Below are 17,578 nucleotides of genomic sequence, written 5' to 3' on the forward strand. Positions count from 1 at the left end.
GCGTGACCCATGCACAACAAACATCATTGTTTCATGCATCCCCACAACTGCACTGTGCATTCTATTAGCGCGAGTAGAGGATGTGGAAAATTGCAAGAGGTTCAGGCCAGCAACGCCACCGACTGGGCTTAACAGTGATGTTTATTTCACAGAACCAGCCGCTGCAGGACTGAGATGGAGGACCACTTCAGAAAGAGCAAAAAGACAAGAAGCTTTTAGTAATCATTATTTTACAGCGGTCCCATTTGCAGTCCACACCAGACTTTAAGAATATTTCTCACAGAGAGAGCTCGGTCCACAGAGAGAGATGGCGGTGTGGATTCTATTTGTCAGAGCAGCATGTGGATAGGAAACACATATAATAATCAGTGGGAGACAAAACAGCTTTATCTGTCAAAGTGAGGATAAGACTTGGGTTCCCTTCAACGAAATGAATCACATAGTTATAGTGTACCAGAAATGTTCTCTTTTCCATGAACATTACAGTCCCATGTGTCAATTATTTGCAGCCAGATGATGATGTGTTATTACAAAAACTCAACTGTCTCCAACCATGTTTGTAATCACACATACAGACATTTGTGGAGTAGACATGGTTGACCCAATATTGGGGATTCAACATTTAATTCAAATTAATGATATTTTTTTTATTGTAAAAAAATGCATAATAGTACATAATGCACTAGAGATAGGAACCTTGGAATGCCATTTAAATAATTTGATTGCCTCAGTATTCTCCAGAGATAAAAGTAGCGAGTTCAAGTAAATAAAGTAATTTTATCAGCAGCCGAGATAAATAATCTCTATATGCTTCCCCCCGGCACCTTTCTGATTTATTCCAGAGGAATAGGAATCAAGATGATAAAACAGATTTGGGTAACACTTTATAATAACTACACACAATTCATCATTTATTAAGCCTTTGTTACTTATTAGTTAATGGTTTGTTCATCATTAGTAATTTCTTGTTCATACAAAATTTATCATCAGTAAAGCATTTGTTCAGACAGTTATAAATAGTTTGTTCATAGTAAATAAGCCTATATCTAAAATATGTTTATACATTATTGTTAATACTTAATAAATGATGCAATAATACTTTTTTTATTCTGCAGACTGACCAATCTAGATTTAATTTGGGGTTTGGAAAAGTTTGTGAAAACACACTCATGAGGCAGATTTAATGCAAGGTCTGACCATGTTAGGTAATGCCCACAGTTGGCTTGGGACTTGGTAGAGGCTCTGGTGCAGATCTGGGCATTGTGGAGCCGAGTGAGTGGGTGGAAGAAAAAATCCCAGTCATACGATGAAGACTAGAAAAAAACAAAAAAAGGCCAGTGCAAGAATGAGAATGATGAGGATGATGAATGGTGGAGAATGTCATGCAGAGGATGAAAATGATTTTTGAGTTGGACAGAATCACTGGAAGTAAGGAGCGAGCGGAGTACAAGAGTGTGAGGTGATCTAGGAGTGATAGGATAATATTGGAAGGTATACAGGAGAGGAGGATTATAAAGAGTGAACCGGAGGGTCTTAGAGGACAGGCGGAGACCCCCTGAGCACCAAAGAACATCAAATGAGGAAGGGGAGTGAAGCTGTGGAGGAACGAGTGAAACGTTATAATGGATAAAAAGAGAAAAACGACAACAAGCAAGGAGAACTGGATAGAAAGAAGATAAGAGAGGAGGAGAAAAAGGCTAGAGAAAAACAACAACGATGAAGTGGACAAGGAGGAGGGGGCATAGCACATTAGTGTTTTTCTTCCTTCAGTGGCAGAACACAAATAGTTATAAACTCTACGTCTGGATAGGATCCCACTGACGCCCGTTTCCAAATCACCAAAAACCTAGGATCCAATCACAATTGCTTGTCTGGAATGGGGCAGGCTTAATATGATGACAGATAGAGCAGTGCAGTACAGAATAGAGGGAAGTGAATACAAAGTCACAGTTCTTCAGAGAAACACATTATCGGACTGGAATACTTGATAGGGATTTTACAGACCTTTAACACCTCCATGAACTGCAAGAGGCATTGCCAACAGCAGAACATAATTAGCAACCTGTGATTAATGCTGATAACTTTGTCATGCCCTGCTGTTCTGCTTGAGCAGACCTGGATCTGAGAATTAAGTATAAGGGGAGGTACATGTGTGTCTTTCTATTCACAAAACCTGCAAAGAGGTTGAGAGCTGAAGAAAAGAGACTGTGAACTGAGCTATAGGAGAAACATTTTTATCTCAAAATAGACATATTTGGGGTCTATGGCATTTCATTTGGTGGACATTTTTGAAAAGTGGTTCAGACTTTAAATAAATGACTGTTTTTTCCACATGAGACTACTCTTTTTAATATTTAGATATCTTCACTACTGCTATCATAGCAATAATTCATGTGTTTATGCACATATGGCATGATCTGTCAGATGGCATGTTAAACCAGTTTTGTCTGTCAAATGTTGCAAAATTAAGTGTTTCAATCAACAATGTAAGCAGTGTATGCAGAATAAATGAATGAATGATGTTTCATAGCCTAATAAATAAATAAATAAACAAAACACTGAGGCATCATCATTAGCATATAACTTCCTCTCAGCTCAGCTCAGTTTAAAATACTTTTATATTATTTTAATAACTATCCAGAGGCAGCTCTTAAGCAAGTCTAACAGAGATTAACTTTGGGTTTTGGAATAATGCCCAGTTAAGACTTAAGGGTATTTGTTTACGCACAGTAGACACTGTCTTACAACAACAGGACAGACATAGAGGAGTATACAGACACTGTAACCTCTTACATCACCAAGTGCATCGATGATGTGACCCACACAAAAGACATCATCACTGGGCTAACTGGAAGCCATGGCTGACAGGGGATGTCCCTCAGGCTGCTGAGGGCCAGAGACAAAGCCTACAGAGCTGGGGATGAAGCTGGCATGAAAAACAGCGAGAGCCAACCTGTCCCTGTGGCATCAAGGAAGCAAATAAGGAATACACTCACAAGATAACCACCCACTTCAAAGACAGCAGGAACTCACAAAGCCTATGGCAGGGCATTCAGGCCCTCACGGACTACAAGCCAAGGCCACAGAGCTGTGAGAGCAACATCCCTCTGCTCAACAACCTGAACCTTCTTTGCTCGCTTTGAAGCACAAACAGCACCTGCCCACAGAAGACCCATCCCCCCTCTACATGAGCAGCCCCTGTGCCTCTCTGCCGACAGCTGAAGAGGACACTTGCTGCTATCAACACCCGTAAGGCAACAGGTCCAGACAACATCCCAGGTCGCGTGGTGCTGAAGGACTGCGCAGGGGAGCTTAAGGATGTCTTCACAGACATCTTTAACACTTCCCTGAAGCAAGCCATCGCCCCATCATGTTTCAAAGCTGCCACCATCATACCTGTGCCAAGAAAACTGCTCCATCCTGCTTCAATGACTACCGCCCTGTGGCACTGACACCCATCATCATGAAGTGCTTTGAGCGGCTTGTCATGTCACATATCAAAGCCATTCTCCCCCACCCTGGACCCCTTCCAGTTTGCATACCGAGCCAAGCGGTCTACAGAGGATGCAATCTGCTCTGCCCTCCACCCAGCCCTCATCCACCTGGAAAAAAGAGACTCATATGTGAGATTGCTGTTTATAGACTTCAGTTCTGCATTCAACACCATAATACCACAACAACTCATCTGCAAACTTGACAAACTAGGACTCAGTACCTACCTCTGCAACTGGCTACTGGACTTCCTCTGTCAGAGGCCCCAAGTAGTAACGTGTTGGCAACAATACCTCAAGCAGCATCACACTGAGCACAGGGGCCCCAAGGCTGCGTGCTCAGTCCGCTGCTCTTCACCCTGCTGGACGATGACTGCACTGCAACCTACAGCAACAATCACATAGTGAAATTTGCTGGACGACACAACTCTGGTGGGTCTCATCACCAAGGGCTGACGAGACTCAATACAGGTTGGAGGTCGACCATCTGACCACGTGGTGCAGGGACAACAACCTCCTGCTGAACGTCAGCAAGACCAAAGAGATTGTTGTTGACTTCCGGAGAGGTCACACCCAACACCTGCCACTGACCATCGACAGGTGCTGTGGTGGAGAGAGCGAGCAGCACCAAATTCCTGGGGGTGCACATCAGTGAAGACCTCTCCTGGACCACCAACACTGCATCACTGGCTTAAGAGAGCTCAGCGCCGCCTGTACTTCCTTGGTAAAAAACTCAGGCGAGCAAGTGCTCCACCAGCCATCATGACCACATTCTACCGAGGCACCATTGAGAGCATCCTCTCCAGCTGTATCGCTGTGTGGGGGCGGAAGCTGCACTGAATACAACAGGAAAGCCCTGCAGCGCATAGTGAACACAGCTGGAAGGATCATTGGTGCTTCACTCCCCCTCCCTGAAGGACATTTACACCACCCACCTCACCCGCCAGGCTGACCAAAATTGTGGGAGTGATGCAAGTCACCCCGCTCACAATCTGTTTGATCTACTGCCCTCTGGGAAGAGGTACAGAAGCCTGCGCTCCCGCACTACCAGACTCACTAACAGCTTCATACACCAAGCTGTAAGGATGCTGAACTCTCTCCCTCCTCTCCCCCCCTCCACCCTCAGCTACATAACATCCTGGACATTGGACCCACAATGGCCGCCTGCACTACTCCACCTGCACACTTGAACACTTGCACACTTGTACACTTTACAACTTGGTGTTGTTGTCCTGAAAACACAACACTTCTGCTGCTCTTACATAACTTGCACCACTATGCCACTTTCTTTATTACTTAGGTCAAACAGTATTTTATAGTATTTTACAGTATTTGCACTAGTATTTTATTGACTGTCTATGCACAATGTCAACAAAATTTTGCTGCTCTTATTTTTTCATTATTATTATATGTGCCCTCTTATTTACTTATTTACTTACTTTTTTGTTTACTTGAATGTTATGTTTGTCTGTGGACTTAAAATTGGTCAAATATGTCTTGTCTTCACCGTGGGATAGTGAGAAACGTAATTTCGATCTCTTTGTATGTCTGGAACATGTGAAGAAATTGACAATAAAGCTGACTTTGACTTTGACTTTGACTTTGACATTTTTTAAGCACACTTTACAGAAATGGTCTATCGTGCTCTCTCTGAAGCCAAAGTAGTGACCTGATTAACTCTGAAAAATGCCTGAAAGATCTCTCTGTGTGGTTATCTCTGAGAATAGTTCCACAGAGACATTCACACAGACACAGACACACACACACAGACACACACACACACACACACACACACACACACACACACACACACACACAGACACAGACACACACACAAAGAGAGTACACTTCAAAAGGAGATCCAAAATCAAACCATAGATAACAGCGAAACAAACTAAGGTCCTGCCTCTTAGTCTTACCTTGTCAAATCATACCATGCATCATACCAACTGGGAACTGTCTAGTGACAGCCATAGGGAAATCGATTTCTCTGCTGAGACAGTGAGGCGGGTCCTGGAGGCATGTTAGAGAGGCGGCGTATAAAACAGAGGGTGATGGATGGAAGGAGATGGAGAGATTGCATTCACATGCATGCAGGCTGCTTAAATGTGGAGAGGGTGACTGCAATATTCCCACATTAATAACTGCACTGCAATGCAAATCTGTCACCAGATAAGAAGGGAAAATTGGGGGAAAGTGGGAGAGAGAGAGAAATAGGGAAAGAAAAAGGGAGCGAGGGAGAGAATGGGATGAATGCATCTCCCTCATCTTTCATGCTCTACGTACGGTACACACAGGAAGGAGAGGCAGGCTGCTGTGATATGGTAATGGCTGCTGGTCAGCCCATTGTATGATGCTGCTGTGTTATGTGTATTTCTATTTCTGCCCTCAGACAGGAAGCTCTCCAGCTCTTCTCAAGACCCACATCTTCAGTGTGGAGCACAAGTAAGGGTGCACTCTTTAAAAACAAAACATGGTGATTGGTGAAGAGCCTCCCGCCTTGGAGTGCATTTCAGAAGGTTGCGCTCTCTTCAAAGCAGAAAAAAAGTGTGTGTGGGGAGGATCAAACCATTCACCGCCACAATCCCTAATTCTGGCTTGATTAGCTCAGGCAATCTGCATGGGCCAGCAAAGGACTCTAGCTGGTTTGAAATGGGTTTGCCAAGGTGAAAGAGTGGACCATAAAACAATCTAATGAGTAACTGAGGCATCTAATGCTGGAGAAGCAAGAGCTGAATGGGGGAAATAAACACTCAAGAGGTGTGTGGGTGGGTACACTCCACAATATCCACAGGCCAACTAGGTGCAGTGTGGTTCAGCAGAGTTCCAATACAAACTTCAAGAGGATGATTGACACAAATAGTACATTGCTGCCAGCATGGACATGCTCTGCATAATATTTCTCTCCCAAAGCCTTTAATTAGCTCTTCCGATGGGCAATCCTGCAATAATAACCAATTCAACTCTTGACCTCAGAGGAGGTTGAATGGGGGCAAGAGCTGGAAAGAAAATAGAGGAAATAGAGTATATCAGTTTCATGAATAAATGTATACACCATTTCGTATGCACTTAAGAGGGGAGAAAAGGAGATAAGCACACTGCACATAGGTACTGCAGGTTGAAGAAGAATTGTTCTGTGATTCTCCATGACCTGTGCCACTAATCCACACACTTCTATGCATGAGATGAATTCAGTTAGTACGTTATATGCCTGTGATGCTAATTTGATCTGAATTTCAAATCCCTCTTTCAAGAAGTGACACTCACTGGGGGGAAAAAGCTCATCTTCAAGACACAGAGAAAAGACCTCGCTCTCAACATCTCATTCTTATTGTTTCTTCATCTCTCTCTCTTTTCTCCTTCCTTTTCCTCCTTCTTCTGCAGTCACAAACAGCCACTGTGCAAATAGCATGTTGGGAGCACAGGTACTCTTCGGAAAGCAAACACACTGTGTGATCCCACTATCCCGGCTTGCTTTGATTAAAGCTTGTGAGTTCCTTCATGGTTTTCATCTTTCTCTGACCCCTATGTGTGCACACTCCCTGCCTCACCATGATTTAACTGTATTTTCAAATTCAATCCAGCTTTTGATGTCTCTCTGAAATTAGCACAACATATAAAGGCCTACTGTACCACCAAACAGCTGCAGGTGCGGTTGCCTTGGCCGAGACTTTTAAGCCGAATGAGTCATAGGAGAGAGGGGGCACTAACAGCAAAGTGGATGAGTGCTTTCAGCTCAGCTGGCTAGGGAGGCAGTCGTAAAAGAAAAACTGACCAACAGCATAAAAAAAAAACTTGGATGTCCGCAGTGACATTAGCAACTCTGTTCCCCTGCTATTTTCTCAGCGTAGAGCTCCATTTCTGTCTTACACTACTGCAGCCAACCTCCTAGGTCTCCTCCTTCTATATCGCACAGCTATCTATCCTGGGGATTGATGTCTTATTTAGTGTCATGCCTGCCTCAGTCATTGCAAGCGCCTCTTGGTTGATTAATCACCACTATGTGGATACTGATTTTAGAATTGATTTAGATTAAGTGTTAGTTAGTATAATTTATATTTTAGTATATTTAGTATATTCTTTATCTTTTACTGTCCTTATTGCTTAGTTGTGTTTTTATATTATACTTTTAATTACTTTTTCTGCTGTTAGTGAATGTGTGTGTGTTGTCTGTATGCTACTGAGACCTTGAATTTCCCCTGGGGATCAATAAAGTATCTATCTATCTATCTATCTATCTATCTATCTACCTTTCAGTCACCCTAGACCCCAGTCGTCCTACACACTACTATTTACAGATTAACACAATCTAAAAGCAGATATCCACCAGGCGGCTGGGTATGGGAGCCACGCTTCCTGGATGGATGGATGCACCTCTCAGTGAGCAGTGGCATCTCAGTCGCCCATGAAGTTTGTTAAGTGCAGTGATTACAGCAAAACATTGAGCAACGGGAGCAGAGCCATAACTCAGGAGCCAGGAGGAACACAAGGCTCACACAATGCATGCAAATGCATGCAGTGATTTCTTTTTTCTTTTTTTTAAAGAAGACTCTCCATTTCCCTCTCCCTCTCTTTCTCTCTCTCTGATGATGACAAGACAAAAGGAATCGCTTTAGTCACAGGCAGTACTCACAGCAGTACACAGGCAGTAGCCCCAGCCATCTGTTTATTCCTTATCCTCTTGTCTGCATACATTAAACTCTGCACTCCTCTCCTCTGATAGGACCCCCCCTCCCCAGTCAGCCCCTTATCTTTCTCTCCACTCAGCTCTTGTAACTGGGCTAACTCTGCATTTCTAACAACACGGGAATATGGGAAGGATCTTAAAACCACTTATGTCGACAAAGTTAAAAAGCTCCAATGTCTTTGCCATGCGGCATGCTTTTTGTTTAATGTCGACATAGGTGGTCACTTTAGGATTAGATGTATCTCTCTAGCGGCCAGCGCATACTCCCGCCCCCCGCAGTGATGCTGGCGGGCGCATCAGAATGCAAAACGCCACCTTTCCAGTGCACTGATCTTCATCACCAGTCAGTCGCAGATCCCAGCCCTTTTTCAAGGGGAAATCCCATTAAATGTCAGTACAGGGCAGTTCCAGAGTTATGGATGCGACAATTGGACTCATATTGGTAAACAAAATGCCTTAGAGTGGGGGCAAAATTAGTATCAGTGAATTCATTTGCATAACTTTTAATGTAACCTCTGTCCTCTGAATACTGAGAAATCCTCAAATTTCATATAATCAATTTCATCCTAAGAATCAGGTCCGAGGTGGGTAATCGGGAGAATCGGGGAAAATTCGGTGGGCCGCTTCACTTTTGGGCCGGTCGAGGGAAAAATATTGGCATTTGTTACGTTAATCTATCTTCTCTTAAAGTTGGCTACACACGTTCGCATTCTATGCCTAACACCGCAGCCTCTGCATGGGTTGTTCTCCCTCCCAAGAAGAGTTAATTGGTTGGGTCCAGAGCCATATAAAGGTAGAGTTGCGACAACTCCATTGACGCTATAATGTTCCATATTTTTTTCAACAATGGCGGCTAATGGAAGCCTCAAATAGTTCCCGAAAGTTAACAATTTATAATAGCAGCAGTGCAGTTACAGACTGTTTGTAGCCAACATTTCAGACTCAGATTTACATTATTGGCTCATCCGAATAATAATAATAATAACAGTAACAACAGTAATAGTAGTAAAGTAATAGTATTAATAACCTAATTATAATAAACTATTTATGTATCGACTATGACAGCTTTTCTGCTGCTCAGTTTTTATCAGTTCCTTATCAAATAAATTAAAAGAGGCTAAAGCCCAATAAATGTGCCACACATAATAACCTAATATAAGATAAGCCTATACCATTTCAATTAGGCAGCACTAGGCAACACCACAAACGAGCTGTCATTAAGTTTTTTGCGTTTGTAGCCTACAACTTTTATGACGTGACGTGTCTTGGGCATTTAGCTTTACCATCATGTCAACATAGTTGTAACGTTATGCAATGCTCATCTACGCTATGGATTTAAGTGGTTTAATTTTAAAAAGGGCAGCAAAAGTGGGATAAAGTGCAACTGCTTCCCCAAAACAATTCCTCCATAACTGTGGATTTAATCGTTTGATATATGGATAACTTTCAGTGGACTAAACACATAAAAGGTAAGATTTTGTTATCACAAAGCTAGCTGGTTAGTTAAATATGGTGAAGCATATTTACAGCCAACTTTGTAGGCCTACTTCAGCAGTGAAACTGAGTTTGTTGTTAACATTGTTGGTAACGTAAACGTTTCTTCAGTTAGGAGCAGGACTGTTTTTTTTTTTTGCATTCATTTTCATTGGCAAAAGCTAGCCTATGCATGAGAGAACCTAGATTTGAGGGAGCTGCAGCTGTTAGCATCAGCAGGTCATATTAACACAGCAGGGCACACTAGCCCAGTGATGAAGGATCGTTTAAAATCCCCATCCCCAGAAAGTTTCAAACCAAGCTTGCGCTGATGATGCATGATCACTGATCAAATTGCTATTTTCTGACACAATGCACACCATTTCCAGGTGCTCACCTGTCTGAATCTCAAGTTCTTTAGCCTAGCATCTGCTGTTCACAGCACGGTGAATGACAAACGATGACAAAATGCTGTTCATGTTCATATCCTGGTTATTTATCGAAGGACTTACATCACGTTTTATATTTTATTATGATCACTCGCATTACCATGGGGTTACTAAATAGTTAGGTCTAATGCTACGGTTAACTTAGAATGCCAACCATTACACTGGAGATGTTAAAAAACGTTTAAACTTTTTTTATTCTGCCGCGACGATAGGCTAGGCTTGGCTAGGTAATTCGCTCATTAGCTCAGATCAGTGACTACCAGAGGAAACGCGGGGTAGAAAGCTCAAACAAGTAATGTTAGACTAGCTGTGGATTGATGTCTTATTTAGTGTCATGCCTGCCTCAGTCATTGCAAGCGCCTCTTGGTTGATTAATCACCACTATGTGGATACTGATTTTAGAATTGATTTAGATTAAGTGTTAGTTAGTATAATTTATATGTTAGTATATTTAGTATATTCTTTATCTTTTACTGTCCTTATTGCTTAGTTGTGTTTTTATATTATACTTTTAATTACTTTTTCTGCTGTTAGTGAATGTGTGTGTGTTGTCTGTATGCTACTGAGACCTTGAATTTCCCCTGGGGATCAATAAAGTATCTATCTATCTATCTATCTATCTATCTATCTATCTACCTTTCAGTCACCCTAGACCCCAGTCGTCCTACACACTACTATTTACAGATTAACACAATCTAAAAGCAGATATCCACCAGGCGGCTGGGTATGGGAGCCACGCTTCCTGGATGGATGGATGCACCTCTCAGTGAGCAGTGGCATCTCAGTCGCCCATGAAGTTTGTTAAGTGCAGTGATTACAGCAAAACATTGAGCAACGGGAGCAGAGCCATAACTCAGGAGCCAGGAGGAACACAAGGCTCACACAATGCATGCAAATGCATGCAGTGATTTCTTTTTTCTTTTTTTTAAAGAAGACTCTCCATTTCCCTCTCCCTCTCTTTCTCTCTCTCTGATGATGACAAGACAAAAGGAATCGCTTTAGTCACAGGCAGTACTCACAGCAGTACACAGGCAGTAGCCCCAGCCATCTGTTTATTCCTTATCCTCTTGTCTGCATACATTAAACTCTGCACTCCTCTCCTCTGATAGGAACCCCCCCCCCCCCTCCCCAGTCAGCCCCTTATCTTTCTCTCCACTCAGCTCTTGTAACTGGGCTAACTCTGCATTTCTAACAACACGGGAATATGGGAAGGATCTTAAAACCACTTATGTCGACAAAGTTAAAAAGCTCCAATGTCTTTGCCATGCGGCATGCTTTTTGTTTAATGTCGACATAGGTGGTCACTTTAGGATTAGATGTATCTCTCTAGCGGCCAGCGCATACTCCCGCCCCCCGCAGTGATGCTGGCGGGCGCATCAGAATGCAAAACGCCACCTTTCCAGTGCACTGATCTTCATCACCAGTCAGTCGCAGATCCCAGCCCTTTTTCAAGGGGAAATCCCATTAAATGTCAGTACAGGGCAGTTCCAGAGTTATGGATGCGACAATTGGACTCATATTGGTAAACAAAATGCCTTAGAGTGGGGGCAAAATTAGTATCAGTGAATTCATTTGCATAACTTTTAATGTAACCTCTGTCCTCTGAATACTGAGAAATCCTCAAATTTCATATAATCAATTTCATCCTAAGAATCAGGTCCGGAGTGGGTAATCGGGAGAATCGGGAAAATTCCCGGTGGGCCGCTTCACTTTTGGGCCGGTCGAGGGAAAAATATTGGCATTTGTTACGTTAATCTATCTTCTCTTAAAGTTGGCTACACACGTTCGCATTCTATGCCTAACACCGCAGCCTCTGCATGGGTTGTTCTCCCCTCAAGAAGAGTTAATTGGTTGGGTCCAGAGCCATATAAAGGTAGAGTTGCGACAACTCCATTGACGCTATAATGTTCCATTTTTTTTCAACAATGGCGGCTAATTGAAGCCTCAAATAGTTCCCGAAAGTTAACAATTTATAATAGCAGCAGTGCAGTTACAGACTGTTTGTAGCCAACATTTCAGACTCAGATTTACATTATTGGCTCATCCGAATAATAATAATAATAACAGTAACAACAGTAATAGTAGTAAAGTAATAGTATTAATAACCTAATTATAATAATAAACTATTTATGTATCGACTATGACAGCTTTTCTGCTGCTCAGTTTTTATCAGTTCCTTATCAAATAAATTAAAAGAGGCTAAAGCCCAATAAATGTGCCACACATAATAACCTAATATAAGATAAGCCTATACCATTTCAATTAGGCAGCACTAGGCAACACCACAAACGAGCTGTCATTAAGTTTTTGCGTTTGTAGCCTACAACTTTTATGACGTGACGTGTCTTGGGCATTTAGCTTTACCATCATGTCAACATAGTTGTAACGTTATGCAATGCTCATCTACGCTATGGATTTAAGTGGTTTAATTTTAAAAAGGGCAGCAAAAGTGGGATAAAGTGCAACTGCTTCCCCAAAACAATTCCTCCATAACTGTGGATTTAATCGTTTGATATATGGATAACTTTCAGTGGACTAAACACATAAAAGGTAAGATTTTGTTATCACAAAGCTAGCTGGTTCGTTAAATATGGCGAAGCATATTTACAGCCAACTTTGTAGGCCTACTTCAGCAGTGAAACTGAGTTTGTTGTTAACATTGTTGGTAACGTAAACGTTTCTTCAGTTAGGAGCAGGACTGTTTTTTTTTTTGCATTCATTTTCATTGGCAAAAGCTAGCCTATGCATGAGAGAACCTAGATTTGAGGGAGCTGCAGCTGTTAGCATCAGCAGGTCATATTAACACAGCAGGGCACACTAGCCCAGTGATGAAGGATCGTTTAAAATCCCCATCCCCAGAAAGTTTCAAACCAAGCTTGCGCTGATGATACATGATCACTGATCAAATTGCTATTTTCTGACACAATGCACACCATTTCCAGGTGCTCACCTGTCTGAATCTCAAGTTCTTTAGCCTAGCATCTGCTGTTCACAGCACGGTGAATGACAAACGATGACAAAATGCTGTTCATGTTCATATCCTGGTTATTTATCGAAGGACTTACATCACGTTTTATATTTTATTATGATCACTCGCATTACCATGGGGTTACTAAATAGTTAGGTCTAATGCTACGGTTAACTTAGAATGCCAACCATTACACTGGAGATGTTAAAAACGTTTAAACTTTTTTATTCTCCGCGACGATAGGCTAGGCTTAGCTAGGTAATTAAGCTCATTAGCTCAGATCAGTGACTACCAGAGGAAACGCGGGGTAGAAAGCTCAAACAAGTAATGTTAGACTAGCTGTGTTACAGTTTCGTTGCAATCAAAATTTCACAGGAGCTCCATGCTTTTGTAGGCTACATGCAGTCTCAAAACACTGTTTACAGCTTCGAGTCACACTGTATGAGGTCATTTATTTTATATAGCGATAATTTAGATACACTTATGGGGTGGGTGCAATTGCGTTTTTCTAAAGAATCTCCGTCTTGATTTTGTACAGAAATTAATATTAAGTGACACATACGTAAAAGGGCGGAAAAAACGTCACCTTATATAGCAGGCTAAGATATAAGGTCTGGAATTTAATTTAATATTGTTGTAATGGTAGGATAACTACATAGGTTACACAATAATTACACTGTGTTATAAATATTGTATATTAATGCATTTATTGACTGTCAATTAACCAAAATCGTGGCTCTGTCTATCATTGAACAGTAGCCTATTTAATGCATTCTAATCCATTGTCAATCACTTCCGGGAACTATTTGAAGTTTACATGAACCACGTGACCTTAACGAATTTTGAACACCCATTGTCGCAACTCTACCTTTTATGGCTCTGGTTGGGTCCATATAGCCCGTCTTTCCTAAAAAGTTTTTTCAGATACCAGCCGGGCCGGCCCTACCGTAGTGATAAGCGTCAGGGAGGATGGATAGTAGAAAGATGCTATAAGGGACTGAAAAGGCCAGGTAAAAAAGACGAAAAGTATTGGAGGGAAATGCTGCCAAATGTGCCATGGTTCCTATTTTTTTTGAAGAGGACAGACATAAGTGGCAACTGGTAAAGAGAGATAGCCATGATTATAGCGGCGTAAGTGGGCTAATAACATACTGGGCGTTTTAAGCGTTGTCAACCTATTTCGCAAGTAACATATTAAATGAATTAAAATATTAGCATTTTGGTATCATCCAATATGGCTATTCATAGACTTTGCAAATATTATGCAAATATTGATAACAAAACTCAAGCTTGATCTGTGTATGCAGTAGCCTATAGGCCTAAAAACAAAAGTAGCCTAGCCTGAGCAGCAGATCAGCCAGTCCCCGCTGAAAATGATGAGCCCGAAATTAACTATGACTATAGGGACAAATAGAACGGATAATAGAGTTAACCATATGAATTAAAGTTATTTTATGGAAGAAAGAACAGTAGGCTATGGCAGCAGTAGGCAACATGATCAACCTATATGGCTTGTTTGCTCAGAAGTGGATGTAGTAAAGGAGCAAATCACCAAACAACAACATGATAGCTGACCCATGCAGAAAAAAACATGTAAACAATACAGTAGTTCAATATGCCTCTTAGTGGAATTGTGGGATACATTTCAAATGCTTTATTTCTTCCTTCCTGTTTTTGTTAACTTATCAATATCCTTGTGGAATAGTGGAATATTAGCCTAGAAATCTAGACGCACCCTAGCGGCGGCAAATTAATTTGCTCAGCCTGTACGTCTAGTAGCAAACCATAGGAATTTGTATTGGCTAACACCGTGGATGTTATCCAATCACAGCGCTCTATTTTGTTAGAATCTTAAGGCAGGCTTAACAGGATAACGACAGTCCTGCGACGGTGAACAACAAGGAAGGTGGCTATGGCGAACGAAGAGCGGTTGTTTGAATCGGCGTTGGCGTCAACTTTGGAGGAGTTGGACTTAAGCTTTTCTTTGAAAGTTGAGCAACACAATGCACTTAAGTCATTCCTTAGAAGAAGGATGTATTTGCCGTTTGCCGACCCGGATGCGGATATGGTCGTAGTGCTGGCCTATTGCATGCCTAGGCAGTTTGAAAGACAATTCTCTGCCCGCCCCTTGGATTAAGCGAGGTGAATGGCTCGATTCCACACTATACATTTCAATGATATAGTATGGCCCGCCAGGCTAGTGGAATATTAGCCTATAATAAAAACTAGCCTACAGGATAGTAAGAGCTGAAATGTTGCCTTATTTATCCAATTTCCACCACCACTAAAAAAGTGGGCCGGTCTTGGGCCTGAAACTCCCGGGCTGAAAAGTGGCCCCACTCCTGCTAAGAATACAAGGCATTTTATCAGCGTTATGGATGTGACATGAAATGGACACACTTTTGTGAGAGATTTCAGGTTTTCTACAAACTGTGAATTTTGAAGGAAACTGCCGAAATTATGATATATGTAGCATGAAGGAGACTTGAATGAACACAAAAAGTGTGTTTTTGAAACTATGCGTCATTTTCGTAATGCATTATGTAGGAAAAACTGGCGTTATGGATGTGACGGTTTCACGTTATGGATGTGACGTGTCTGGGCCCAGTTCCCCGAAAGCATCTTAAGCCTAAGAGCGTCGTAAAGTCCTTCTTACAAACGTCTTAAGATTTGCCGACTGTTTCCCGAAACCATCGTAGCTTAAGAGCGTCGTGAAAACACTCGTAGATCTACGAGTGCTCCAGAGTTCTCGTTACCGGCTAAGAGCGTCTTAACAGTACTTCTCACTGAGGTCACCAACAGGATATACAAAGGAATTGCAACTTAGAATACATAATCCAAAGCGCACACACACACATAAACACACAAACACAGGCACGCATACGCACATGCACACACACAGACACAGACACACACACACTCTTATAAACAAAAGCAAACTCACATATGCACACACTCATTCACATGCACAGTTGCAGGAGTAGGAGATGGAGACAAATTGACAAGCGTGATTTATTTTTGCGAAGAGAATATGCAGGACTGAGAGGTGGTCATATTTTGTACCGCTATGCGGTACATCTAGTTTATTGCTGCCGTTACTAATGTTACTCTGTGGGTATTAGCTACAGAGTACCTGACACTTCAAATGCTGGCATATCGCGTCACATTTAAAATTAAACTGTGTTAAACAGACGTGAGCGGCAGGCTGAACAGATCTGCAACAGAAGGAGGTGTTAACTCCAGCTGCAAAATCAGCCATCTTCACCAGCTAACACGATAATCCAGTTACTGTACAACAACAGTATGACAGTTATAGGAAGAAAATCGCTCAGATTTTCGTTATTAGGCCACTTGAAAATAGGCTATGGCTAGGCTAATCACTGGAGGTATTTTAATATTATGTTTGTTTTGCTAATAGTTAGGCAAGGCCTCCTTGTGGTTTTGATCAACCTAATAATCTTTGAAATGTCAATTGTAGGCCTAAACACTAAGGTGAAATGCATTGAAACTGACATGCCACTAGAACAGACGTTTTATCGGCTTTGAGGTATAACAAAGTCTCCAGTCTTGTAAATTCACATTATGTAAGATCCATAATGTCACATCCATAACGCACCATTAAAGGTTTTAAAAGTAAGAAAGGGGCACAATTTGGTCATCACACTTTACATTGATATAAATCAGCTTTGCACAGACACTATGGACATTGTCGCATCAACACTGTATGTGTAGCATAAACTTTTCCTATAAAACGTTATGGATGTGACATGGCCATGGAACTTGCTGACTTAAAAACAAAAGCCTTACAAATGTAAGGAGTTGTGCTCTTAAAGGCAAGCTGAGCATAGACATTACTCTACCATGCCCTTGTCAATCTGGAATTTGTCAAATGACACAATTTGTTTGAACCTTGGGTCCATTTATCCACTTTTTAAATATGTATAATATTACCATGTGAAAAATGTTGTTTCTGTATGGTTGCACACCATATTTATGATGTAAAAAGAGTGTAATTCTCCATCAAATTCAATCAGATCAGTTACAAACAATAACCTAAATGAAGATTTTAACAACAGTTCTATTTGCGTATGCACAACTTTTTTTTTCCATGTTAAGGATGACCTTTGCATGGAATTGCCCTACAACTACAATACAGAACATTGATGTATGAATATGGGACTATGGCTAGGGGAGGAAATGACATCATAACAAAAGCCACACATTTAACCCAAATTACACTTTGGATCCATCAATATATTCGATCCTAAATGGGTTAAATGTTCGGAGCACAAGCCATTTAAATTGCCATTGTGAAGTGCAGGTACAGGGATGCAGGGGATATTGCGGAGTTCTACCCATCAGCAACTGTAGCCTACATTGCCTTGCACATTAAGAGAGGAGTGGTTACCTTCCCTGTTGAGCTAACAGAGGCACAGGAACTCTCTGCAGTGTGTCACAGCAGGAGATTGGGGTGTCATGAGTCGCATCATTATTTATTGATAAGACCCAA

The sequence above is a fragment of the Alosa alosa genome, chromosome 5 (assembly GCF_017589495.1).
Source record: "Alosa alosa isolate M-15738 ecotype Scorff River chromosome 5, AALO_Geno_1.1, whole genome shotgun sequence".
In the NCBI taxonomy this organism is placed as follows: Eukaryota; Metazoa; Chordata; class Actinopteri; order Clupeiformes; family Clupeidae; genus Alosa; species Alosa alosa.